Raw genomic sequence first — 27,333 nt, 5'->3', positions numbered from 1 at the left:
TTTTCTCAAGATATTGTAGGGACCCGGCCCCAGTACCCAGTGGGAAGAGGGGTACCTCACCTCCACTGATAACAATTCCATTTGAAAATAATTTGTGGGTTAGATTTTCCCAGTTCTTAAGGATTCCTGAGTAGAGACAGTGACTTCTGAGATATTGTAGCCTATTAAATATTAAAAGTAGCCAAATAATTTCCAAAGCAAAATTATAAAAATCCTTTCAAATTTTCAGGACAAAATTATATTTAATGTGGGATGTGAGTGCATTTTAACATATTTGATATAATAAAAGTAGGAGTCTCTGGGGGCTTACAAAGGTTTTTAAATGGCCTTGAGTTTCAAAGACCAGTTTCATCCATCCCCTTCAGTTACACTTTTGGTGACATCACAGTCTTCACCTTCCATAGACCCATACATGAGCCGCTTCCTTCTCGGAAACACAACTTAAATTACCTTCCTATTTACCTGCCTGGGCCAATATCTTACAATTAATTGATTAAATGCTTGGACTAGATTACTGAAAAGTTTTCCTATTCCCTAGGGACCTTCCAGAGGGACTCACTGTTATTCATTTCTTATGTATATTTTCTGAGTACCTTATGCATTTACAAGCAAAAATTGAATACATATTCCCCACCTCCCCCTTTTACATAGCCATTAATACACTGTGCACCTTGTCTTTTCTATTTAACAATCAAATTCCCCTTTTAAAAACCCTTAATTATGATGAAACTATTAGGACCCCCCCTCCCAAAAAAATGGTCAGAAGAGGGGGAAGCATACAGCACTTTAGGAGGTGGAAGCAGTTTGTATCTAGTAAGAAAACATTGAGCTACAGAAGGCAGTTAAAGAGAACTCCTAAGTTATTTAAAGCAGAAACAATTTAGACATCAATAGAGAATGCCAAAGCCAGGGACTATGAAGTGGGTGAGCCCTGCAGAAGCCTGCGGGTCACGAGTTCGGTGCTTTATCGCAAGAGAAGCGGTGCTAGAGAAAGCCAAAGCATCGTCTTCCTTCTCCCCTTCCTCTTTCTCCTCTTCCTCTTGATGGAAATAACAAAGATTGCTGAGAAGTCTGGAGGAACAGCCAGAAGGAAGCAAAGAGAAACCAGTCATTCCATAGAAGCTGAGCGCACACGGACGGGGCGGGGGCTGCAGGGCCTGGGCGCGCAGGGCTGCAGAAGACTCGCGGGAACGCAAGAGACCACAGGAGCTGCACTTGAGCCCATAGTAAAGGGAGGAGAGGGGAAAAATCCAAAGTTTAGTTAAGCCACATGCTCTCTTCCTGCATCTGAGAGACACAGAGAACTAAAAAACCTGATATTTACTCAGTGGCTGCTGTGGTCCAGGCAGGAGGACACGGCGGTGAGCAGAACAGATCAAGTCCGCGTTTCCTGAGGCCGACTTTCTGGCCAGGAAGAGACCTCACGCAAGTACCTGTGACATCAGGTTGTGATGAGTGCTGCAAAGATATGGAAAGCAGGGAAAGGGGCAGAGAATGACAGGCTTGGGGGGGGGGGGTGCGGCTTTACACAGGGTGGTCAGGGAAGCCTTTCTGGGTGGGTGGTGTTTGGGCAGAGACCTGAACAAGTCGAGGGCATTCCCTACCGGCCCCAGCAGCTGCATACTGGGTGTTGGGGGGGGGAGCACAGCACTTGGCAACGGGCTGGGCTTCATGGGAGAGGAGGTTGGGGAGCTGGTCACCACAAGCAGAGTCCCCGGGAGAGGCTCATTCGGGGGGATGAGAGCAGCATGTGAAAAATGAAATGGATTAGAAACGAAAACATCAGAATGCACTGTGTGGGGTTCAGTATGCTGTTTCAGGAAATTTTTGTTTCAAATATGTATGTGTGCACAACATAAACAGTATTTCTTACAGTAGGAGTCCCAGTCCGAAATGTTTGAAAGACAGTGATGTGAAGATACTTAATCTGGACCTGATCACCTTTACACACAAACACACACTCACACTCACACTCACATATACCTAGTAATATCTGCAGGATACCTATATACACTCCCAAGCTCTGGTCCTTGAAAAGACTGAGCGTGAGTGAGCTCCCCGGGCCCCTCTCCCCCCCCTCCTGGCCGACAGATGGCCAGACCCACAGCCACATTTCCTAATTAGCTGCAGCAGCGAGAGCCCAGATCTCATCTGCAGGGAAAGGTTTTATGGAAGCTGAACTGAGGGAGTCCCCCAACCTGTTCTTTACCCCTGGAAATCTTCATAACACCACACCGGCAGGACAGACAGACAACCAAGACCACTGGACAGTGGACCTCAACAAGGAAACAGTGCACAGTTGAGTGGCCTTCTAAAAGCAAGTCTAGGGCAAATGTGCTTAGGGAGAGATGAGATGCCCTTGAGCCCCCTCGCCACAGCCCATCCCCCCTCTCCAACAGTGGCTGGCGGAGGTGGAAGATTCGGAGGCTTGGCCCCAGCCAGGTGAAGGTCTGGGGCCCTCACCGTTAGTGGACAGTAAGTTGCCTTGGTCAGTTCCAAAAAACGGGATATGGTTCTGACCTCACTTTTTTCCCTTCCCCTCACCTCCTTCCATCCACTCTCTAAAAATCAGTGGAAAAAAATATCCTTGGGTGAAGATTAACAAAAAAAAGTTGTGGCATTTCAGCTGAGCTTGAAGGATGGGGTGGCAGGGAATGCCAGCTATTCCCCAATGTCATTTCTGTTTCTTCTATGCCAGGACTCACGGTACTCTAGAAATAAGGTAACTTTTTCATTCTCCCTTGCAGTTTGGTGTGGCCATATGACGAGGTTCTCGCCTATGGGCTGTTATGCGAAGCAGTGATCTGTGCAATCCCCAAGCTGTATCCTTAAGGAGGGGAGTGAGCCCTTTTCTCCCCCTCCCTCCATCCTACTGCTCACATCTTGGACCATGAAGACCAGGCAGCACCCTAAAGATGGCAGAGCAACAAGACAGAAGGAAACTGCTCAGTTCCTGGGTGTCCTCCTATGGCCACCACACCAGCCCTGGATGCTATCCGACTGAAGGGGATGCTGCCGGGGTCCCCTTGAAACATCTAGTATCTGAGGGGGCTGGGAAATGGTGGGACAGGGAATCTTATTCAAAGAGCGCAGGAAAGTTTTAGATGGAAATGCTGTAAGGCAAGTTAAATGCTTTCACTACTTTTACACCTTGAGGAAGGAGAGGAGAGAGCAATTAAAATAATCCCAAGTCTCTAAGGGTGGTGACATGGTATTTTTGAAAAGCATTGACACTTCTTTCACTCCTGTAGTTTGCTCAAGCTACATGTTTGTCACATTAATGGCCAGAAGGCCTGAGGCAGCATTCTTGTACTATTAAATAGTGAAGTGTTTTGCCCATTGAGCACTGACCTGTGATCCAGGAGGTCACGGTTCAATTCCGGTCAGGGGACATGCCCAGGTTGTGGGCTCAATCCCCAGGAGAGGGCGTGCAAGAGGCAAACAATCAATGACTCTCTCTCATCATTGACGTTTCTCTCTCTCCCTCTCTCTGAAATCAATAAAAACATATTTTTAAAAAGTGAAGTGTTTTCTCAAATATGTTCTGTATATTCTCCTAAATTTTCTCAAAGAAACTTGAGCATTCGTTGACTCACATTTAGATTTGAAATTCAACTGGAATTGGGTTTTATGCATTGTATGAGGTAAAGACAGTTTCAACTGTTTTAGAAACCATTCTTTTTCTGTAGCTCTACAGCAATAACTTTGTCACAGATCAAAGGCATTTGGCAGTATCTACTAAAATTGAACATAGGAATACCCTCTGACTGACTAAGCTCGCTCCTAGATATATACCTAACAGAAATGCATTTGTGTGCATGAAAAGATAGGTTCAAGAATGTTTATAGCAGCAGTATTCAAAATAGCCCTAAAATAAAAATAACCCAAATGCCGATCAGCAGTTGAATAGGTAAAAGAATCATGGTATATTCGTGCAAAAAACCCCCCAAACACAGCCATGAAAACCAGTGAGCTAAACTACACAGAATAACTGATAAATCTCACTGCCATATTATTAAGTAAAAAACAAAACAAAAGTAAAATAATAATAAACCACAGTATATCATTCTACTTACATAAAGTTTTAAAATGGGTGGAACTAATCTATGGTGTTAGAAGGTTATCTTTGGGGAGGAGAGTGGAGTTAGTAACTGAGGACCATGGAGGGTTTCTAAGGTACTATTAATGGTCTATTATTTCTTTATATGGTGGTGGTCACTCTGCAACAGTCCTTTTAAATGTACATTTATAATGTTTGCACGTTTGTATGTGTATCATACAGCTATCTGAAAGTTATCTTAAAGAAGTTGGATCCCATGTTGTATTCCAAGGATCTAAGACTGAAGAGAGGCGTGATGGAATCAGGACAGATCACATGAGGAGGTGGCCTTCTTTTGGTTTCAAAGAAGCTGTTGTGTTTCTCTAGAGAAGCATGAAAACATACAAGATATTTAAGACACATGCAAAGCAATGTATGGTATCTGATATGTAATGGTGGATAGAAGAGGAAAATAAAACTAGTAGTCAGATCTCAGTAAATCTCAAATATCACTGACTATAAAATGTACTGTTATTTTAACAAACCATTTATAGAGAAAACATGTTGCTAATTAAATACAAAACCGTGCCTTAACCATGGTCCCAGGTGACACATGAATTGGTCATATCGGCTTCTCACTGCTTTTAGATTTCATTGATTTATTCCGAGGGATTTGGCAGCTCTTCCTATCTTCAGTTGTCTTATTTGCTTGGCTTGTGATGTTATGATAGACATGTTTTTGCATATTCGGGAACAAAAGGAAGTATGATTTCACCTAATTGTGGGTCTCTTCCTTTCTCAGGTCCTGTAAAGCTCTTGGTTGGTTTTTACAAGAGAGCTGGGCAGTCTGGCCATTCTTCCAAGTGAAATGTTTGCTTTATTACTACCAATTTGCCCGGCTGCTCTGTTTCCTTGCCTTCTTGTGACTACAATAACCTTTTGTTTCAATGAGAAATCTTTTAAAAGACATTTTAAACATCAAATAAACTCATCTGTAGTGATGCCAGTGGAAGAGCCAAGTTCACACATGTGAAGGCAGTGACAGCTGCTGCCTGGCCAACAGCGACCATGAGAGGCTTTCGATTTCCAGAGATGATAAAATGTGAGAAGATGTGCATCTTAGAACTGATGAGTCAGTGTGTTGAAGGGAAAGGCAAAGTCAGAAATTACTATTTACAGAGTTAGAGGAAGTCTTACATGCTTGCATAATTTGGGCTGAAAATAAGCAGTGATGTATTTTAGGGAGCTAGGAGAAAATCAGGGACAGGTCAAAGGAAAATAACATAGTTTGCCTAAAATAAATATACTATGCTTGATGGAGGCTGGTGTTCATTAACTTGATATGGAGAAGCACGCTGGTCTCCCTCTCCGCTTTGGAGACAAGGTGATATGATAACTTAGAGCAGTGGAGTGCTGGTAAATGTTTAGCAACTGGCTCTCCAGAAAAGAAAATGGACATATCTGTATGTTTATTATAAATTTTACTGATATAAAGGATATGTAGCACACAGTCTACAAATAATATTAAGTATATTATAGTCTTTGTTGTAAATTACCAATTAGCCAATTGAGTCCCATAGAATGCTTTTGCAGATTTTTCCCTAACTCTCTATCCATAGCCAACCTGTGGTAGCAAATGACAAATGAGTACAGTTCTGACATGAATGTTGGTTGATATTTTTGTTTACATGAGTAAAAGCAAAGTGAAACAGAAAGGCATACATAGGAACTTCAGTCATTTGTCAATGACATAAGTGAGTTCTTTGCTGAATTGGATAACAGTCTCCTAGTTCAGAAAAAAAATCTTTCTTCAGTGGTTCTGTGTTATGAAAAATGTAACATCTACAGAAACAGCACATTTAAATTTAGTCTATATTATTAACATTTTCCCACCACCTTCTTAAGTCGGCACAATCAACAAAATGATAAATCAAGCCATGATATGTAGTGTGTGCCAACTGCTGTGTTGTGAATACAGTGGTACCTCGGGTTTTGAACGTCTCCGTTGACGAGCATTTCGGTTTATGAACGCCATAAACCTGGAAGCAAATGCTTCGTTTTTTGAACACACCTCGGAATTCGAACACGCCACACAGCTTCCGCTGAGGGCAAGATCCTGAGGCCTAGCTGTCGGCTGTCGATCCCTCAGTTTTCGAACATTTCAGAGCTCGAACGGTCTTCCAGAACAGATTTCCTTAGAAAATCGAGGTACCACTGTACTCCCATCATGGCTAATTTCCAGCTGTCAATGTGGAGATGGGAAGAGGTGTGTGGAATAGCACACCATTAGGTAGTATTTTCACCCTGCAGATGAAAGAGATGTAGATAACCTTAAGAGCATACACGCTAGTAAAAAGTAATAACAATTAGGATGTGATAAATTTTTAATATTTATTACCTTGTTTTAAATAGAATTTTTTAAATTGTAAGTTTGCATCATTTTAATCTCAATAATGGCTGTGTTTAACAAATGCTCATAAAATTCCTGAAATTTTAACTATCAGCTCTTGCAAGCTTGTACGAGTCAGCTTCCGCACACCTCTGCCTTGGGGTTAGACAACTTCAGATTTATACTTAGTTACCAGTTCCTTATTCTTTAACCATGGGCAATACGCCTAGCCTCTTCAAGCCCAGGTTATTTCTACAACAGGGCTACTAATACCTACATCATAGAGCTGAGTGAGGGTGGAGCAAGGTCAAGTTTGTGGAGTGCCAACATCAACACAAAGTAGGAGCACAGTATTATTTTTTCTCTCTCTCTGGTCTTACTCTTGTCTCATTCAACCTGAGCACTGCTTGTTAAAATTATCTTCCTGAAACAGAGATACTGCTATGTCAGCCCTTTGACTTACACTGGTATTAAGCACAAACTTCAATTTGCTATCAAAGCCCACATCTCACCAATCTCATTTTGTCATTACTTTTCAAGAGGTTGTCGGTACCTCAACTACGAATCTGTTGACATCTCTCACATCGTCCTTGTGGACCCCAACTCTATACCTTTGCTCCTGGCATTCCTTCCTGTGAGCTCTTTGGACCATCTGTGCTATCTTCTGCCTTCCCCATCAAAACACATCTCCATGAGGCTTTCCTTGTGAGCCCCATTTCGTAATAGTCTCTAACCTGTATTGAGTGCTGGGCAAGTGCCAGGAACTGTGCAAAGTGCTTTATATGCATTATCTCATTTAGTTAATCCAACTTAAAGACGAGGAAACAGAGACAAAGCAAGAATAAATAACTTGCCCAAGGTCATTTACCTAGAGAATGGTGGAGCTGGGATTGTAACTCAGGTAGTCTGACTCCAGAACTTGGGCTCTTAGACATCATGTTCCACTTAACTACCTGAATAATTACCTTTTAAAATAAATTACCTCTGTTTGTTTAATATTAATACATCATATATAAGGTGGTTATCATGTTTTTAGACATTTGCATATCTAGGTTTATATGCTTTATCACAGTACCATCTTCTTGAGGACAGAGGTATTCACTGGTCGAACATTTACAAAGTGCTCTACCTATGTGCTAGGTGCTCCACCAGGCACTGGGGATATAGGACCAGTCCTTGGTTAAAGAAATGACAAAACATCCATAGAGCAGAATATTATGCAGCTATAACAAAGAATGAGGAGGGTCTCTGTGTTAGGACATGGGAAGATTTCCAAGCTATATTGTCAAGGGAATAAAAAGCGAGGTGGGGAACGCTTTGTGTACTATGCCAACTTCTGTGTAAAGTACGAGGAGGGGTTAAGAATTTTTCTGTTTTTTTAAAAAAAGACCTGGTCCTTATCATTACAAATTTAACATTATGGACAATGTACTATATATAATAATGATATATAACTGTATAATTGATGTACAGTGGAAACTTGACCTTCAAAATATATATATTCTGAAACTTAATAAAGCCCTAAAATAACAAATACTACTGTAGTAGTGAAGCCCAGCTGTTTAATAAAGTCTCATACTCCCCTTCCAGAATGCAGAGCTGTTGCTAAGAAGTGGCTTTTAGCAAAGGACTGTATTTACCAACCTTCCTTGCATGTGGGACCCTGTGGTTAAATTCTGGCCAACGGAATGTGGGCCAAAGTGATGTGAGCACTTCTAGGCCTAACCATAAAAACTTCCTGTGGGACCTGCAGGCTGGAGGCTGACGTCCAGGAAGTTCCTGAATGACTGTGGAGCAAAGCTATTTTACACCATGTTGTACACCTGAAACCCATTGGGCTGCATATGAGAAATGGAATTCTACTGTGTGTAGCCAGTAAGATCATAGTGTTTATCTGTTAATGCAATTTGTATTACCTTCATTAGTACACCACTCTAGTATACAATTTTCCCCTCAAAATATAACTAAAAAATTTTAATGACTCCTTCAGACTCTTACTCATTTATCTTGCTTGATAAGCATATCTTTGCTTATCAAGCATAGTTTTTAACACTGGCTGGAACATTTGCTAAAACAGTTTCAGAAATTGATTTTTCTTACTTTTACATAATACCGATGGTAGGATCCTTCATATCACAAAGCTATGCCATAGACATATGTGACATCTCACTCTTTAGTGATCCAGTATTTCCGTTTTGTTTGCTAGGACTATATTTTCTTAGGCCTTTTAACTTGTGTCTCTAGTGTTAACAGCTTCCAGCTTTCCTCTTCTTTTTCTCCCTTAAAAAGTTTTACTTTATTATGAGATACATCATACATACAGCAGAGGGCATAAAACAGAGTACAATTTCCTCCCTCCCTCCCTCCCTCCCTCCCTCCCTCCCTCCCTCCCTCCCTCCCTCCCTCCCTCCCTCCCTCCCTCCCTCCCTCCCTCCCTCCCTTCCTTCCTTCCTCATCACCCAAGGATATTTCTCCCTTGATTTTTAGAGAGAGTGGAAGGGGGGGTGAGAGAGAAAGAGAGAGAGAGACATCGATGTGAGAGAGACATATCGATCAGTTGCCTCCCTTGACCTGGGCCAGGAATTGAACCCTTGACCCCTTGGTCCTTGAACTGATGTTTTAATCACTGAGCCAAACCAGTCAGGGCTAGAGTACAATTTTCAAGAAAAATTAGAATACAGAGACATGTAAAATGCCACCCAAGTCAAGAAATAAAACACTGTCAGCCTTTAAGAAGTCTCCAGTTGTCCCTTCCCAACTAAAATTTCTTTTCCTTCCCCCACAGAGGTAGCCACTATCCTGACCTTGGTGATAATCATGTCCTTTTCTTTATCATTTTACCAACTACGACTGATTCCTAAATTATGTAAAGTAGTTGACCTGTTGTTGAACTTTATATAAAGGGAGTAATCAATCAGTTCAGCTACTTTGTGTCCTGCTTCTGTGCCCAACATGTTTGTGAGAGTTTTCCACGTTGTTTCATGCAGCTCTAGTTAGTTAACTTTCACTGCTGCACAGTAGTCCTCTCTGTGAATATACTGCATTGCAGTTATTCACTCTGTCGAAGGTCACTGGACTGTCGTAAACATTGCTCTTATGAACATTCTTTTCCACATACCCTGGTACAGATGAGCATGCGTTTCTCTAAGGCATATACCTAGGAGTGGAATGTGCCTGTCTTGGATTTGACTGGATAATGCCATACTATTTTGCAAAGTGGCTGTACTACTTCATGTGCGCACCAGTGGTGTGTGAAAGTTCCCCTTGTTCCCCATCTATGCCACATTCGTATTGTCAGACTAAATTTTTTTTGTCAATCTGATAGGCATTCCATTGTGGTTTTAATTTGAATTTTTGGTTATTCATAAGGTTAAATACCTCTTTGTATGTTTATTGACCACTTAGATTCCCTTTTATTTGAAGTGCCTAATTTAAGTCTTTTGTTCAGTTTCTAATGGTGATTTTACTCTTGATTGCAAGAGTTCCTAATCCTAGACCTGTGTCAGTTATGTTTCAAATATTTTCCCTACCCATCACCTTGCCTTTTCACTTTTCTTATGGCATCTTTTGGAAAATAGACACACTTAATTTTATCAGGTCTGGATTTATCTTTTCCTTCATAGTTAGCACTTTTTGTGTCTTGTTTAAGAAATCCTTCTTTCCCTTGAAAAAAGGCCATAAACTTATTTTCCAGTATTATATTCAAAGCTTTTTAGTTCTGGCTTTCAGATTTGGATCTCTACTTTACTGGAAAGTATTTTCCATGTGGTTACTTTTTCGTTATTTCCCATGTGGTTACCCAATCGTTTCAGCACCATTTATTGAAAAGTCCATCATTTTCCCTTTCATCTGCAATGCCACCTGTGGCCATACATCAAGAGTTCATATATGTGGGGGTCTGTTTTGGGGACTTCCATTCTGTTCCATTGATCTATACCATATATCCTTTTCCTATTTCAGTTTTCTTTTGTCATTCATTCAGCACACTGATTTTGAGTGCCTGTTAGACACTGTTCCAGGTAGAAGATAAAGCAGACAAAAATCCCTGCCCTCCCAGAGTTTACGTTCTAGTGGGAGAGTGAGACAATAAGTAAAATACACACTATGGTAGATGACGATACCCGCTAAGTTGAAAAAAAAGCAGGGAAAGGGAATAGGAAGTGTTGGGGTGGGGCTGAAATTCTGAATAGGATGGCCAAGGAAGGCATCATGGGAAGGAGATATCTGAGTTTATATCTAAAAGGTATAAAGGAGCACCCTATAGTTATCTGGAGGAAGAGAGTTGCAGGCAGAAGGATCAGCAAGTGCAAAAGCCCTGAGATGGGAACAGTGTGTTTCGGTAATGGGTGAGGCCAGCATGTGCCTGTGGTGTGAGTGAAAATAAAAAGAGAGGCTCTGAGCCCTGACCAGTGTGGCTCGGTTGGTTGAGCATAGTCCTGTGCACAGGTTCTATACTGGGTCAGGACACATGCCTGGGGTTGAGGGCTCGATTCCCAGGAAGGGGCGTGCAGGAGGTAGCCTATCAATGTTTCTCTCTCTCTCTCTCTCCCTCTCCTTTCCTCTCTCTAAAATCAATAAAAACATTTTTTTTTTTTAAAGAGAGAGAGGCCATGAGTCAACAGGGGCCAATCATGGGGGTGGGAGGCTTGTAATCCATAGTACAGAGTTTGGTTTTTACTGCTATTAGAGGATTTTGAGTGGAGTAACTTGATCTAACTTCTATTTAAAAGGATCCTTCTGGATGTTGAACTGGGAAAAGAGTGAAGAGGGGCCAGGGTAGAAACAGGGAGATCAGCTAAGAGGCTGTTGAAACAAGTAGGTGAAAGATAATGATGACTTGGTAGCTTTGGTGAGAGAGGTTAGATTTTGGATTTGCTGATGGATCAGATGTGATGTTTGAGAGGAAAACAGTAGTCCAAGATAACTCCAGAATTTCTTCTTGGGGACATTTTCTACAGAGGAATGACGTTTTTATTATTTGATGAGCATTACTATACATAGAATGCTGACAAACAGAGAAGAGGAACTTCAATATGATGTAGGTGCCGGGCCAAACTCATCTGCCACCACCTCTATAAGTGAAAATCAAAGGAGAACTCTTGGTGGTTGACATCAAGCTAGTTTTCTAGAAGGACAAGTGAGAATTTGTCACATGAACCCTGGGCCTTTCAAGTACTTGAATGGGATGGGTAAAGGCCTGGAAGAGTGAAGCAGCATGAGAAGACATTTCCAAACTTCCTCAGTTTATTGCACCTTAATGTCTTGGTGACTTCTTCATGGCATCCCTAGGCCAAAAGTAATGCCTAACTTCCATTATCGGCAAATTAGGTCTAAAGAACTTAATAAATACTTATGTCCTAACAACTAAGTAGCTTCTTGAAAAAATAATACATATAAATTGAAAGAAAATATTCTTATTTTATTAAGTAACCACAATGACATACTAATGGGACTTATGCACCTGCTGGGCCCTACACAGTTTCTCAGATGTTGGCACTGGATTGGACACCACCACAATTTCCTGTTCCACATTGATTTTCACATGGTGTTTGCTTTTTGTTATAGCAACTCTTGAAATGTCAACTTTGCAAAGAGATAATGTCACTGAAAGGAATGCTTGTCATCTAATATTGAAATTATAAACTACCTCAAGTTAGTAGTTTGTGCAGTATCTGACAGATGTTAATTATCAGTGTATTTCCCTCTGAATTTTAAAATATCTTCCAAAGCCCCTGTGAGTTAAGTGTCCTGGGTTGCCCTGGTACACAGTTTGGAAGCTACAGGCATTGGACATTTGAGGGAACTAAAAGCATTTCAGTGCTGCTAGGAGATAACATGTTTGTGTAGGGGAGAGAAAGAGGAAATGAGGGTAAACTATTAGGAAGCAGGAAACTTATGTAAAGTATTGTCTGTCACATTAAATTTTGTCCAGGCCCAATGGAGTACAGGAATGCATAGTCTTAGTCTCTGGAAATGCAAATTATAGCTGGGAAGATAATATATATATATATGAAATGTAATACATTGTGATTATTCCTCTAACAAAAATATATACCAAGTGATTGATTTTTATTTGGGAGGAAGTTGGAGAAAGCCTCATGAAGCATAGAACTTGAGGTTGCTCCTTGAAAAATGAAGAACAGTTGAGCATGGGAAGAAAGACAGTCAAATGCACAGGCAAATGAACAGGCATGATAGTGCACGGCATCTTTATGAACTGCAAAGGACTCCTATGGCTGGGGCAATGAATTAAAATGGCAGGAGGTGAGAATGAGAAGGTAGGTAGGTTGGGGCCTAATTGTGAATAGCTTTGAAGGTGAAACTGTGGAGTTTAGACTTTATTTTGAGAAGTATAAGGAGCTGCCAAAGATTTTGTTTTTCTTCTAAATATGTCTTTACTGATTTCAGAGAGAGGAAGGGAAAGGGAGAGAAAGATAGAAACATCAATGATGAGAGTCATTGATCAGCTACCTCCTGCACACCCCTCGCTGGGGATCGAGCCTGCAACCCAGGCATGTGCCCCAATTGGGAATCAAACCAGGATCTCCTAGATCATAGGTCGATGCTCAGCTGCTGAGCCACACCGCCTGGGCTGTCAAAGGTTTTTGAAAAGTGAATTATGTGATGAATTTTATGTTTTAGAAAGACAATTTTAGCAGCACGAAGATGGGTTTAAATAGGAAGACAAGGTCAAACGATGGTTGTGTTTGCTCTTCCTGTGTTAATGCTGCATAACAAACCACTCCAAAAGTGTTTCTCATTTGTGGATCTGTGGTTTGGCTGCAATTCAGCTAAGGTAGGCTGGATTCCAGGCTCCTGCTGTAGGTCCAGATTTGTTCCATGTGTCTCTACACTAGCCCTGGACCAGAGACTACTTGGGGGCATGTTCTTCTCATGGTAAATCTCATTGCAAGTGACCAAGCCAAATGGTGAACAGGCACATGTATAGCCTCTGCTTGGATTATCTCTGCTAATTTTCTATTGAACTAAGCAGGTCACATAGCTTAATCCAAAGCCTCGTGGTTGGGGGATAGAAGCAAAAATTAGCAATACTACATTAACAATACTCCTGTCATTGTAGTGGGAGCAACAGATGATTAGGGCAATGACAATGGAAAGGAGGGTATAGAGTCTAAGGCATGAAGGAGCAAGAGCTCCCAGGCCTAAGGGTCTATTAGAAGTAAGGTGAGTGAAGAGGCGGAGGTTTCTATCCTGAGCATATGGATAATAAATCAATACTTACAGAGTGCTTAGTAGGTGCTCAGCATCATTCTAAGCACTTATGTACACTGACTAATATAATCTTGTGATTACAACACTATGAGATAGGAGCTATCATTAACTCCATTTAACAGATAAGGGTACCAAAACACAGTAGTTACATAATTTGCCCAAGATGATAAGACATGATGATGCTTGGATTTGAATCCCTGACTTCTTGCTCCAAAGACCATTGGCTGACCACTATGAATACTGCCTCTCAATTATGTGTACCAAAGAGAGTATTTACTACACAGGATGCATAGCAGTGCCATTGATGGGGTTCCAGATGCTCAACTTGAGGCATGAGGTATGCTCTTGGAGAAGCAGTCTGACCAAATTAATTGGTAAATTATTTGGAAAGCTACAATAAAAAGCAGGATAAGCCAAAAGTAAGATAAACCAAAAGCAGGATATCCAAAATCCCACAGGCTAACGCATGAGGCACACTGTGTAGGGGATTTCACCCTGGTTGCAGTGAAAAGGAAGACTAGAGTGAGTGATATCTTCCACATCACCAATATTTCTGCAAGGCTTGCCAGTGTGGGAGGAGATTAGGAGTAATCTCAAAGATAAAATCTTCAGAGTCTGCTGGCATCACAGAAAGTTAAAGGATTAAATCCTGTTTCTATTGAAGGGAACAGTAAATTTAGAGGAAGCAGTAATGTCTGGAATGAGGGAGAGAAGATTAAGTAAATTATTACTGGGTCAAAAGGTAGAAGAAGTGAGGCAGAACATTAAAAGAAGGAAAGTACTTTGCTGGATTTCCATCAGGGAGCCCTAGATGACCTCTAAAAGTAGTGGTAAGGATGAGGCTAGAGCCAGAGAGTCACAGGCTCTCAGAGTGGAAGGGGGCAGAGTCCCACTTCATGCTTTAAACATCTGTGTACCCCGGGCATTCTTCACCTGGGGTTGAAGGATGAGTTTCAAACTGAATATGAAGCTGTGTGTTAGTATATGTGCATGTGTGGATCTGCAAATTTATCTGGGAAGAAAAAGGATCCGTAGCTTTCATCAGATTTTCAAAGGGGTCTTTGATCCTAAAAATGTCCAGAACAACTGAGCTTACAGTTTCTCCTTGAACAAGCACTGTTGGCTCTTTTACTCAGTGGTTGTCTGTTTTGTTGCTGATTTGCTCTGTTAGACCATCTTTCCTCATACTGAGCTGGCATCTATCTTCTAGGAACTCCTACCCCTAGTCTTGATTTTGCCCTCTGGAGCAACATTGGATAAGTCTAATCCTTCTTTCATCTTTCTAAATGGAAACCTCATTTCTCAGTGTATTAAATTTTTTCCTGATATAAGCTTAGTTGTAAAAGGAAATCCTTGACATTTTTGATGCCTTCAAAGATTCTCATGGAGTCAGCAAATATTCTCATAGTTTGAAAAGTTTATAAGTTTAGCTACCTGGAACTTAAAAGTAGCAGATTCTTACTTAAAACCCATGTAAGGAATTTAAGGAATTTCCATGTTCCTTAAAATATTGGAGGAAGGATACAGAAGTCTGTCCTCTCTCACTGCTTGGCAAGTAATGTCTGATAATAGCTCCAAAGAGTCTGATTTTCAGGAGAAAGCAGATCCTAATTGTAACAACCATACAGCTTTGGAAAATGCAAAATGAAAACTATTTAGAAAGTCAAGTCTATTATGAAGAAGTGTCTCTATGTCATGGGATTGGATTTTTTAAAAAATCTATGACCTCAAATTTCTCTTAAAACACATTATGCTACATAAAGCTCATAAAAACTCTCAGGAAAATAGTAATAGAAGAGACCTTGCTCAACATGATAAAGGGTATCTAGGAAAAACCTATAGCTAACACCATACTTAATGACAAAAGATTGAATGTTTCCCCCTAACATGAGGAACAAAGCAAAATGTTTGCTCTTTCCACTTCTATTCAACATTGAGCTAGAGGTCCTGGCCAATGTAATAAGGCAAGAAAAATAAATAAAAGGCATTCAGATTGGAAAGGGAGAAACGAAACTGTGTTTATTTGTAGGTGACATGACTGTCTCTATAGAGAACTTGGTGGAATCTACAAAAAAATCTACTAGAGCTAATAAGTGAATTTATCAAAGTTGTAACATATAAAATCAATATACAAAAATTTATTATACTTGTATATACTACCAAGAAACAACTAAAAATTAAAATGTAAAAATACTATTCAATAGTATCAAAAATATAAAATATTTAGGAATAAAGCCCAGAAAGACCTGTATCTTGAAAAATACAAAACATTGTTGAGAGAAATGAAAGAGAAATGAAACAGATGGAGCGACATAGGTTGTGTTGTTGTGATGTCAGTTGTCTCCAAATTGATCCACAGATTCAATGCTATTTTGATCAAAATCCCAGGGGGCTTTTATTTTATTTATTTACTTTTTTTTTTTTTTGCAGAATTTGACAAGCTGATTCTAAAATTCATATGGAAATGCAAAGGACCTAGAATAGCAAAATCAATATTGAAAAAAGGAGAGCAAAGTCAGAGGGCTTACACTATCTGGCTTCAAGATTTATTATAAAGGTAGAGTAATCAAGACAGTATTGTATTAATGTCAAGATAGACAGATCAATAAAATAGAGTCCAGAAATAGACCCTTAACATACCTGATTAATTGATTTTTAACAAAGGTGCAAGGGTAATCAAAGAGTGGAGGAACAACTAGATATCTATGTTAAAAAAGTTAGATATGACTCCAAGAGCATGATCCATACAAGAAGAGATAATATACAACAGACTTCGTAAAAATAATGAATTTCTGCTCTTTGAAAGGCACTGTTAAGATAATAAAAAGGTACGCCCAGACTGGGAGACAATACTTGCAAATCACATACCTGATAAAAAACTTGTATTCAGAATATATAAACACCTCTCAAAACTCAATAATAAGAAAACAAACAACCCAACTTAAAAAATAGGTAAAATATTTGAACATTCACCCAAGAGGATTTACTGATGACAAAAAGCCTATGAAAATATGCTCAATATCAATGGTCATTAAAGAAATTCCAATGCAAATCACAATAAGATAATACTACTCACTTGTTAGAATGGCTAAAATGAAAAAGAGTGACCATTCCTAATGTTGTCAAAGATGTAGAGCAACTGAAACTCTCATATACTGCTAGTATGAATGTAAAATGGCACCACCACTTTGGAAAGCAGTTTGAGCCTTTCCTAATAAATATGCTAAATATATACCTGCAACAGGACTCAGTCATTCCATTCCAAATATTTATACCCAAAAGAAATGAAAGCATATGTCCATACAAACACTTGCACACAAATACTCCTAATAGCTTTATTTGTAAGAAGCAAAAACTGGAAATAACCTAAATACCATCAACAGGTGAATAAACAAATTGTGGTATATCCTCATAATGACTGCTACTCAGCAATAAAAAGGAACGAACTGATAGCAACTGAATAACTAACAACAGAATAATCTCAAAAAATTATGCTGAGTGGAAGAAGCCATACAAAAAAAAAAAAAAAGAGCACATAATGTATGATTCCATTTGTTTAAAGTTCTGGAAAATCCAAACTAATGTACAGTAATGGAAAGATTAGTGGTTGCCTGGAGAGGGAGTGAGTGTGGGAGTGACGCATGGAGGCATTTACAAAGAGGCATTCGAAAACTTCTGGAGGTGATGGGTATGTATGTTCATTACCTTGACGGTGGTGCTAGTTTCATGCATGTATACATGTGGCAAAACCGCTCACTCTAAACATGCGTAGTTTATCCTATGTCAGTTATACCTCAGTAAAGCTATTTTAAAATGTATGTAGCAGGCACACTTCGTGAACGCATACTGTGTGCGGAGTTGTGTTGTAGATGTGTGAAACGCATTCTCTTTTTAATCCTCACAACAAGCCTGTTAGGTTGTTGCTGTGATTCTTCCCTTTTACAGAGGTGAACACTGAAGCTTAGAGAGGTCCTTCACGTCCAAGTTTACCCAGTTAGAAGGTGGCCTCCTGACCACACTCTTCCACCCTTAACTGTGAACTTGTGGTAGAAACATGTAGGAGAGAGGCGCAATGAAATGCTGAGAGCTCCCACACTCATTATCTAGATCTCCGTAAGACAGTGTGGAGAAAGCAGTTTAAACGCTCGTGCCTACTTTACAGATGGCCAAACTGAGGTTGAAAAGATAGAAGTGATCTTTAGACACAGTTTCAGACCTGCGGGCTGTCAGGAAAGCGATGTTTCCCTACTCCAGGTACCCGGGCCCTATCCGCTGAATCACAGGGCTCCAACTACTGCTGACAGATTCTGCGTTTGGGGGTTTGGTTTACTTTTTTCATTCGGCCAAAGATCAGGCAAATTGACTTCCCAGTGTTTAAAGACGGCAGAAACTCCAACAATTGAGCACGGCAATGTTACCTGGCGTTTTCTTCTGCGACTGCCGATCAGGAAGAAGGTAAGGTTTGGCACTTACAGTGACTTCGGGGCGCTCGAGGCAACATAGCACCTTTTGGGTTTCAACGCCCAGGTGCGGGCAGGGGGCAGGAGTTCGACGGCCGCGTCGGGTCGCTCAGCCCGGGAGCCCCTCCCGCGCGGCTGCGTGGGGGCGTCGGGGAGGCGAGCCCGGGGACGCTCGCGAGGCGCTCCGGCGAGGCGCCCCCTGCCGGCGCCCTGCTCCCTCGCTCTGGATCAGGTCCGGGCGGCGCGGGGACGCCGGCCTGAGAGCCAGCGAGCGAGCGGGCGGGCGGCGCGGTGCGGCGCGGCCGAGCGGGCGCGCCCTGCAGGGGTAAGTGGGCCGCGGGCGGGCGGGGGGCGGGCGGGGGGCGCGCACCGGGGGGCGGCGCGGGGGCGGGGCGGGCGGGGGGCCTGGCCGCGGGCGCGCGCGCGGCGGCGCGCGGCGGGCGCGAGTCATCAATTATGCAAGGAGTCGGGCGGCGCGGGGGGCGGGCGCGGGGAGCGCTCCAAGATGGCGCCCACCGCAGTCCCGCCCGCCGCAGCCTCGGCACCTCTGCAGTCCGGCCGCGCCTCCCGGGCCCCGCGCTAGGGCCGCAGCCGCCTCCCTCGCCGCCGCTGCCGTAAGTCGCCCCAGAGCCCCCGCCCCGGCTCCGCTCCTCGCCCGCCGAGTTCCCCCTCTCGCCTCGGGACCCTGGAACGGGTTCGCCCGTCTCTAGTCCGGGGCTTTGCCGCAGAGTGCGCGGCGGGGCTGAGGGGCCGCGGAGACGGGGTTTGCCCTCCCTGTTTCGGACAGGTGTGTGGAAGTCCTGCTTTCTTCTCTGGTGTTTACCGGGGGTCCCTGAGGAGAATTGAGGACCACCGGCCCCCACCCCCATACACCCTCGCTCTCCTCGTCTCTTGGCTGCATTGGGGGACCCTGCCCTCGGCGCCCCTTTCGTAGTGCAGCCACCCTAACCCCCAATCTCCCAGGGCCCGGGCAGAGTTGGGGCCCCTCGCCGGGTTGTACTGGGAAGGGCAGCGCTGTCGGGATCTTCCTCAGCAGCCCCTCAACTCCACCCCTCCCCCATGCCTTACTGCATCCTTCTCCCCCATTCGGCTCCAGATTGTTACCAACTGCAGAATCCAGGGGTTCCTGGGTTCATAGGGCAGCCAGGACTCCCCCTCTCCTTTACTTAGATGCTTCCGTCCCCCTCCCGATAGGGTGCCCTGGGGCTGTGCTGGGAGCCCCGGGGACCTTCTTGGGCCGGCTAAGATTCCTGCATTAGGGAGTACATCACTTTCAGAATATCCCCTTCCCCCCTCTACGCCACCCGATGCAGAGCTTGCTCCTGTCCTCTCTCCCCTCCCTCCCCCACCTCACCACCGCGAGCAGCACCCGGGCTTGTTGTTAGCGTTGGGCTTCTGGGACTGCCCAGTTCCACGGGCTTGGACCCTTCCTCTCTAGTTCCCTCTTGGTACTTGGGGACCGCAAAGCCTCTGCATTTTTCCTGAGAGCTCAGCTCCATCCCCTCTGTGCCGCAGCAACCACCGGTGGAGACTTGGCAGCTAACTTTCCAGGGGTTAGCCAGGGTTTTCAGACCCCTTCAGTGGCCCCAGCCTCGAGGTGGGTGGAGTGGGAATAATTTTTCAGCCTGATAAAAAAGATTCTTCATATTGCATTCCTTCCAACTACTCCACGCTGTGCCCTCTTCCTCACTTACACTGCAGTTTTTGGAACACGGGGGAAATACATTTTATATCTGAAGATTCCAAGATTCGGCATCTGTGTTCATAATAAAAGGATGTTATCTGTTGGAGGGGGATGGATAAAAGAAACTTTGCATTGCATCTGGCTAATTCAGGGGGAGGAAGAATAATTAGCTTGGAGCAAGTTCTACCTGCAGGGAAAACTGCTTTTAATGCACAGTGGGCACCAGAGAAGCAGGGATGGAAGCAGGAAGTGTGGGTGAGGTCTTTGAGGGCGAAGGGGGAGAGTGCTTTTTATAACAGTTTTCTCAAGTTTTAACCTGGAGAGCCTTTGAGAGGTAGCGGTGTGTTAGGGCTGGGTGATGTTTTAGCTTTCCAAAGGAGATTTCGGGTGTGGTAGGTTTTCACTGCTTCACAGTCTCTCTCCATACTTCTCTTTCTCCACGTGCATTAGAAGATATTTGGGGATGGGTGAGGTTTTTTCTTTTCTCAAAAAAAATTTTTTTTGATGTGTAATGCAAATGGCTGGATAACATTATCACCCGGTATCATTCTGGTAGGAATCTCGGGGGAATCACACTTAAAATGCCGAAAGCTTTGTAGCACATTGCCTGTAACCTGGTTCTTGAAATACTGCAGCATTTTTTCTTTGGAACTCATGACCCATAAGGCCTTCAATTCTCCCTGAAAGAGAATTTGATTGCTGGGGGGGGGGGGGGTAGTGATGGTTTGGTATTCAGCAAGCATCCTCTGTCCTAGAAATTGAGGCTTTCCCTGGAGAGGGCTGCAAGCATGTTCTGTGTTCCTTGAATATGATAAGGGTATATGTAAATGTGTTGTGTTTCTTAGTTGGGCCGGCAGTGGATATTGCAAAGCAATTCTTGATAGTTCAGGCCAGTTACTGGTTTCTTTGGTTGAGTTCGAGAAGCTGACTCAATATATACCTTTGGTTTTCATTTGGTGTTTTGTCAACTTTTACCAAAATATTTGAAAGATTTTATTTTAAATTAATAAAGGATTATGGAGTGGGATATAGCATACTTAAAAACAAACAACCATACAGTTGCTTGTTGGTGTCTTTGTAGGGGCTTTAACAAATTTTTCTCACCAGTCAGCTTTGGTTGCTCATGTTTAGGCTTGCGCCAGGGCTTCTTGCTGTGGTGCTGAAAGGACAGTTCCCTGACCAGCCCTGCCTGTGAAGCAAGTGCACACATGCCGTACATGATTTGGGTTTTTCTTTTCTTTTATTATCAGCAGGCTTTTCTATAGCTGTGTGTGTGCATGCGCAGTTGGGTTTATACTTGAGGTTTCAGGCCTAGTTATCATATTTTATTACTCCCACATAATTCTTCATTTTGGCTGTCCCTCATGGAGACAGTTTTACAGGCTGCAACAGATCCATCCATATGTAAGTCATACAGTGACATTTTGCTGACTGCATTATTTCAGCACATTTCAATAATTTAAAATAGCAAGAAACTGTTAATATTATGGGAATGGGTCTCCACAGGGAGTAATCAGAAAGCTTGCTAAGTTAAGCTGGATCAGAAGGGCATCTTTGGTTGATTTAAACAGTGAGCTGGGGAAAGGGCTCAACACAAAAGAGGCCTATATGCAATCCATTGTATCACTAAAGTAGACTTGTCAAAAATTATTTTAAAATCCTAGAATAGGAGGGGAAACATAAAATACAGCATGTATAACCTCCTACCCAGCACAGGAATCCCTTTTGGGAGATCTCTGCTTTGAATACTTCCATTGGTAGGGAACTTATGACCACATAAAGTAGCTCATTGCACTTGGGTTTCACTGTGATTGAATTACTTTAATGTCATTGGAAAGGTAACATACATAAAGTTAAAAGACATAAACTGGGCCTGAAACAGGGGAAAATGTCATACTTGTGCTTCTTACCAAGAAAAGATTGATAATCAGTGTTCTATGGAGAGTATATAAGAAACAAGCATCTGCTTGAAAAGAATAGAGAGGTAGGGACAGTCCACCTAAAGCAAGAAAAACATTACATGAATGAAAAAAATGATCTTTAATGTGCTGATATTATGTAATAAGTTGTTCTAGAGACATATGCATGAATTAATGAATACTTAATTCCTACAGATTATATCTGAGAAAATAAACCCACACTGTATAGAAAGTGTTAAAAATACATAGTTTATGCAGAATGAGATCAGTTTCCTTAATTATAAAAATAACATACTTATTGCAGGAAAATTTTAATATATGTAAAAAATGAAAAAAGTCAGTCTTATCACCATAAGCAAAACAGTTGTCTGTGTTTTATTATATCAGTTACAGTTGACATACAATATTATATTAGTTTCAGGTGTACAACATAGTGATTAGACATTTATATAACTTATAAAATGATCACCCTGATTAGTCTTGTTCCCACCTGACACAATAGTACCGTATTATTGACCATATTCCCTATGCTGTACTTTACATTCACATGACTATTTTATAATTACACATTTGTGCTTCTTAATCCCTTCACCTTTGTCACCCAGCCTCCCAGCCAACCCCCTCCCATCTGGCAACCATCATTTTGTTCTCTGTATCTATGAGTTTCTGTTTTGTTTGTTCCTTTGTTTTGAGAATAACAGTATTTTTAAACTAAGCCTTTTAAACTTACGTTCACAGTCTATTAGTTAGTTATTTAGGGATGTCAACACTCGATTGTTATATTTCAATTTACCTTTTTTTCCTGAACCATTTAAAAAATTTCCAAAAAATTATCTTCAGTGTGAAAGAATTCATTCTTAGAATTGCGCTCCTATAAAGTCTCTTGGTTTAAATATAGCAAGTTCACTAGAGGAGTCAAGAAACCTCTCTTAAATCAACAAATATTTTACCTCCACACCTACTGTGTGTGAGGCACTGTACTAGCTAGGCACTACCACTCTTTAAATGGCAAGAACTGGCTTAGAAAATGATCCTGTGCTCAAAAACTATGGCTATTACATTGTTAGAGGAAGGAAACAGAATTTTCACCTTTTAGGTATATTAATTACTGAAATGTCATGTGGCAGACTATTAGGTCTATCCCAGTCATTCAACCTACAAAAGAATAGTTTGTGCAGGAATAGGAAGTAAATGCAGGAAAAGAAAAGACAAAGAAGAAGTCTGGAAAATTTTTCTTTGTCCCTTTGTGAAGTTATAAAAGACACAAACAGGACTTGCAGTTAAATATTATGTTAGGAATTAAGGTGAAATGAAGACCCAAGAAGTTTGCCATAGTTTTACTATTAAGAAAATGCCAGAAGCAGTATGGACTTTGGAATTAGGCAAAACCAAGTTCAAGTCTTGACTCTGCTACTTATTAGCTGTGCGACTGTGGGCAAGCTATTTAATCTATTTGAGCTTCAGTGTTCTCATCTATAAAAATAGGAATAATAATACCTACATTGCAGGGTGTTTGTGAGGATTAAATGAAATCTCTGTCTCCTTATGGTTTCTGACACATAGAGCTCAATATATATTAGCTCCTTTCCCTCTAAGGATTTAGCAGCTTAGTGTGTATTTGTATGTATATTTGACATATTATATATGTACTGTATTAAATTTCAGTAGTCTGAAAAGCAGACAGTTACTTTATCTTCAGTCTGACGTAGAGGATAGAATCGCAGGTACCCTGACTTGGACATTGCTAGTCTAAATGGAGAAACATTTTACTGTACAATTGTAGTGCTGATCCCCACCACCACAGTGCACATGCAGTTGCTAAAGTAACTGTTTCCTCAGTCATTCCAAACTGTTCTAGAATAGGACTCTTTACCAAAAAGAAAAGCTCTGGCACTCACCAATTGACAGGCAACTGGGCTGTTTTCAGCTGTAGCCTGGGATCTGAAGGTGGAATGGGCCCCAACAGCTGAGACTCCCCTTTCTTCTTTCTTGAGTTGGATATTTTAATTTAGTAAGTAATTGTACAAGTTTGCAGTTGCTTTTATCTTCAGCACCATCCCATGTTTTCCCATTATGTAGTTTTTGAACTGCTTTCTTTGAACGGGCCTCATACATTTGGGTCTCATGGCTGACCTTTGTTAATTATTACTCTGTGTTTGTGTGTTTATAAAAACTTTAAAAATCTTTCTATCAGTTGATTGTTTGAGTTAGGTAAGGCAAATATTATTCTACCCATTTTATAGCTGAGAAAACTGAGTAAATATCCTAGTGCTGAAGTGGGTTGTCCAGGGCTTTATGACAGTTAAGGGGTGGAGTGGAGATGGGTACCTAGGTTGGTTGACTCATGCTTAAAGATTTTTTTCCATTAAATGGTGTTATATTCTGATGTTCATATAACCAGGTAGTGTGAGCAATTTTTACTTTAAGAAATTATCGTTATCTTAGATAGCTAAACGTATTTTAGTGAGTGGGCATAGTGAAAGATTCTGGGATAGGCAGAGGGAGGGCAAAAGTACCTTTGAAGGGGAGCATTTTGGAAGTAGGAAGGAAGAGGAAAAATGAACAGAAGATGTATCAACAAAGAATATGGATGAAAACAGGAGGCATTGAAGTAACATACTTGTTTTGCTTCTGGAACTTATCCTAGCTCCTTTTTTAAAAGATCATCATGTCTTGGTGTCTGCCTATCTTTTTTCTTTCTCTTGCCCTTAAATATATACACTTGGCTACTAATAAATGCTCTCACATTGCCAACATAAGTTGCGATCAGGACCACAGAGGAGTTATGACCACCACCACCTGGATTTGCTTACGCAAGGCTGGAATCGTGTAGGACGGAGAACAGAGTGTACTGGGGATCGGCTCTAGGAGGGATGTGTGCATTGGAGCAGAAGAGTTCTGGGAGGCTCTTGGGTAGAAGAACAAAGGTGAAAGAGGATAACAGTTACAATTTCTCTGAGGTATGTGGAGATGTGTCATACTAAGGAGAGTGTAACCCAAAAAAAAAAAAAAAAAAAAAAAAGCTGGTAATCTGAGGGTCCACAAGGTGCTCTTAGTTTGAGACTGAAGATCTGTTGATCCTGGGAGCCTGCCGGGCTAGGATGATGGAAATGTTAGTGGGAGTTTCGGAGACTTCTCTATGCACTCTTGGTGGTAGGGAGAGGCACTCTATCTTCATTGGGATTGTACCAGAACCTGGAACTGGAAAGCACTGAAATCTCTCAAAAGACATCTTAACAGACTCCTTTCGTGTTTAGTTCATTAGTACAGTTTTTATTCTGTAAAATCTTTTGAGTTCCTGGGGAGTAAGAGCATTAGAGAAATATAGCAACTACTTATTTACCCTGGGATGGATTATCTAGGCTGTGAATTATACATGTCACTTATTTTCCTCCCCTTTTCTACATCTTGGGTATTTAATTGATTATTAGCATTTCCACCAGAGTGAATTTGGGGCGGGAGAAAAAAAATAAGAATTAAAATATTACTTTAAACTTTTAGATAATAACTGATAAAGAGACCACAACTACTGTGTCGGTGAAAAAGCAATTCATGTTCATCTATTCTTGCTGAGCCTTGAGAAGCTTGGTGTTCTCTGGAAACCAGTGTGAAATAATTGTTTCCCTTCATTTTACTGAGTGACAGCCCTGTAAATAAATAGGACTTAATTTATTACATGGTTAGTTTCTTGTTTCAGAAGAAATTCTTCAATTAAGGGTAATACAAAAGGCTTTCACTTCACGTTCACTAGTGTCTTTTTGTCTTAATAAGAAGCTGAGTAAAATGCTTTTAAATGAAAACAAATTGATTCATTATTATTAAATTACAGAGAAAAAAATGAGCAGGTTACAAATGCAACTGGTGGGGCTTTCTCAGAGGTCAGAATACCCAGGAATCTCATTTGCTGCAGAATTCTCAGTTGGATTTCCTAAGATTTTGGTGAAGGCTAAAGAGGAGAAAATGTCTTGTTTCTAGGAAAGATGTCTTGAAGAAAATAAAGCATTTTAAAAGATTTGTATTGTGATAGGGAAGAAGGTATTGGGACAGTGAGGAATCATCAGAGCAGAGAATGAGAGAAAATGAAAGAACAGCTGCCCTGAAATGGATGGGGATTTGGGGAACTATTCAGATTTTAAGAGAAGGAATTCTCTCCCCTCTGCAGACACCTTTGGGTACATCTCTGTGTACTGCTGAACTAGAGTGATCCCAATAGGAGACAGAACTTTAAGAAGGTGTTTTTGCTTTTTTAAAAATTTAATTTAATTAATTTTTAAATATATTTTTATTGATTTCAAGGAGAGGAAAGGAGAGGGAGAGAGAGAGAGAGAAACATCAATGATGAGAGAGTCATTAATCGGCTGCCTCCTGCACGCCCCCGACTGGGGATTGAGCCAGCAACCTGGGCATGTGCCCTGACTGGGAATCGAACCCTGATCGCCTGTATCCTAGGTCGACGCTCAACCGCTGAGCCGCTCCCAGCTGAGCTGTTTTTGCTTTTCAAATATTCATTTATCCCTAAGTCTGCTAGAGTGAGCTGCAAATTGCTTTACCTATCTCTGCATTGGAAAAGCTGAAGAATATTTTCTTACTTTATCAGCAAAAATTTAGTAACATTCTTAAAGGTTTTTTAACCCCCGCCTTTTTTAGGATTTTAAGTATTTAATATAAAAACATTTTCTCAAAAGGCACTGTTAAAGGTATCTCTTCCATTCTATGTGGTAAAGTATATCTTTTATATTTATTTGTTTGAATAGTTAACAGAGTTCAAAAATAGGAGGGTTCAAAGTTAAGTCTTCTTCTCCTGCCCCCCAGTCACCCAGTATGTATTCCATAAAGGCAACTACTATTACCAGTTTCCCTGGTATCCTTTTCTTCATGTACATGCAGGTACACACATTATTTCCCAGGCACTTTATTTCCGTTGTCTTTTGAGGAAGACTGTTAAAGTAGGTTAAGGATTTGAACTCTAATTCTAGATAATCTTAGGTCAATTAATCCCCCATTTTCCTTTAGACATAGATAATCCCTCTACATTTTATTTTTCTTAGTGAAATATATTCTAATTTCTTGGCTTACTTAAAGTAAAAAGATAGTTTGGGCCAAAGGAGCCCTTTTCTACTAACCTAACATTGCTTTTTAGACTTTCCATTTGAGAGTTATCAATAAAAATTAAAAGTATAGAGGAAGGCATGACCTTGAGAACTGTTAGTCTCACTACATACATAAAATTATAACTTTCTGTGGGGAACTATAAATCACTTTTCCTAACCACACCAATCAACAAATATTTAGTGAGTAGCAACTAAAGATGAAGCATTGTGACAAGTATTAAAAGATATAGAAAAGATAGACCTTATATTTTAGGAACTTATTTGGTGAAATAAATTATAAACACAAAGTGTTTAATAAGTACAGGTTTTCATAATGGTTCACGATAGCAATTAAAAAGTGTTAAATTGCCACGTAAGTGGTATAGAAAATAAGTAAATTGATTTTCTAGAAAGAAGAGAACTTTAAGCTGGTATGATTGATGGAAGAAGTGTGACTTGAGCTGGGTTTTACAGAATGGTTGGATAGAACAGTGTGAGCCAAAGTGAGGTGAGAATGTA

General features: G+C 41.2%; 1 protein-coding gene across 1 annotated transcript in view; it reads left to right on the top strand.

Annotated features, from left to right (window-relative positions):
* Window positions 1-18,648: 18,648 nt before the first annotated feature.
* SCN8A (sodium voltage-gated channel alpha subunit 8) overlaps window positions 18,649-27,333 on the top strand; it is a 170,086-nt gene continuing 161,401 nt past the window's right edge. Inside the window, exon 1 of the mRNA XM_081127064.1 lies at window positions 18,649-18,735. The gene's annotated coding sequence lies outside the window, so the exon portion shown is untranslated. The remainder of the gene's footprint in view (window positions 18,736-27,333) is intronic.

The sequence above is a fragment of the Miniopterus schreibersii genome (assembly GCF_964146895.1).
Source record: "Miniopterus schreibersii genome assembly, chromosome: 2".
Classification (NCBI taxonomy): Eukaryota; Metazoa; Chordata; class Mammalia; order Chiroptera; family Miniopteridae; genus Miniopterus; species Miniopterus schreibersii.
This window is presented reverse-complemented; position numbering and strand designations above follow the sequence as displayed.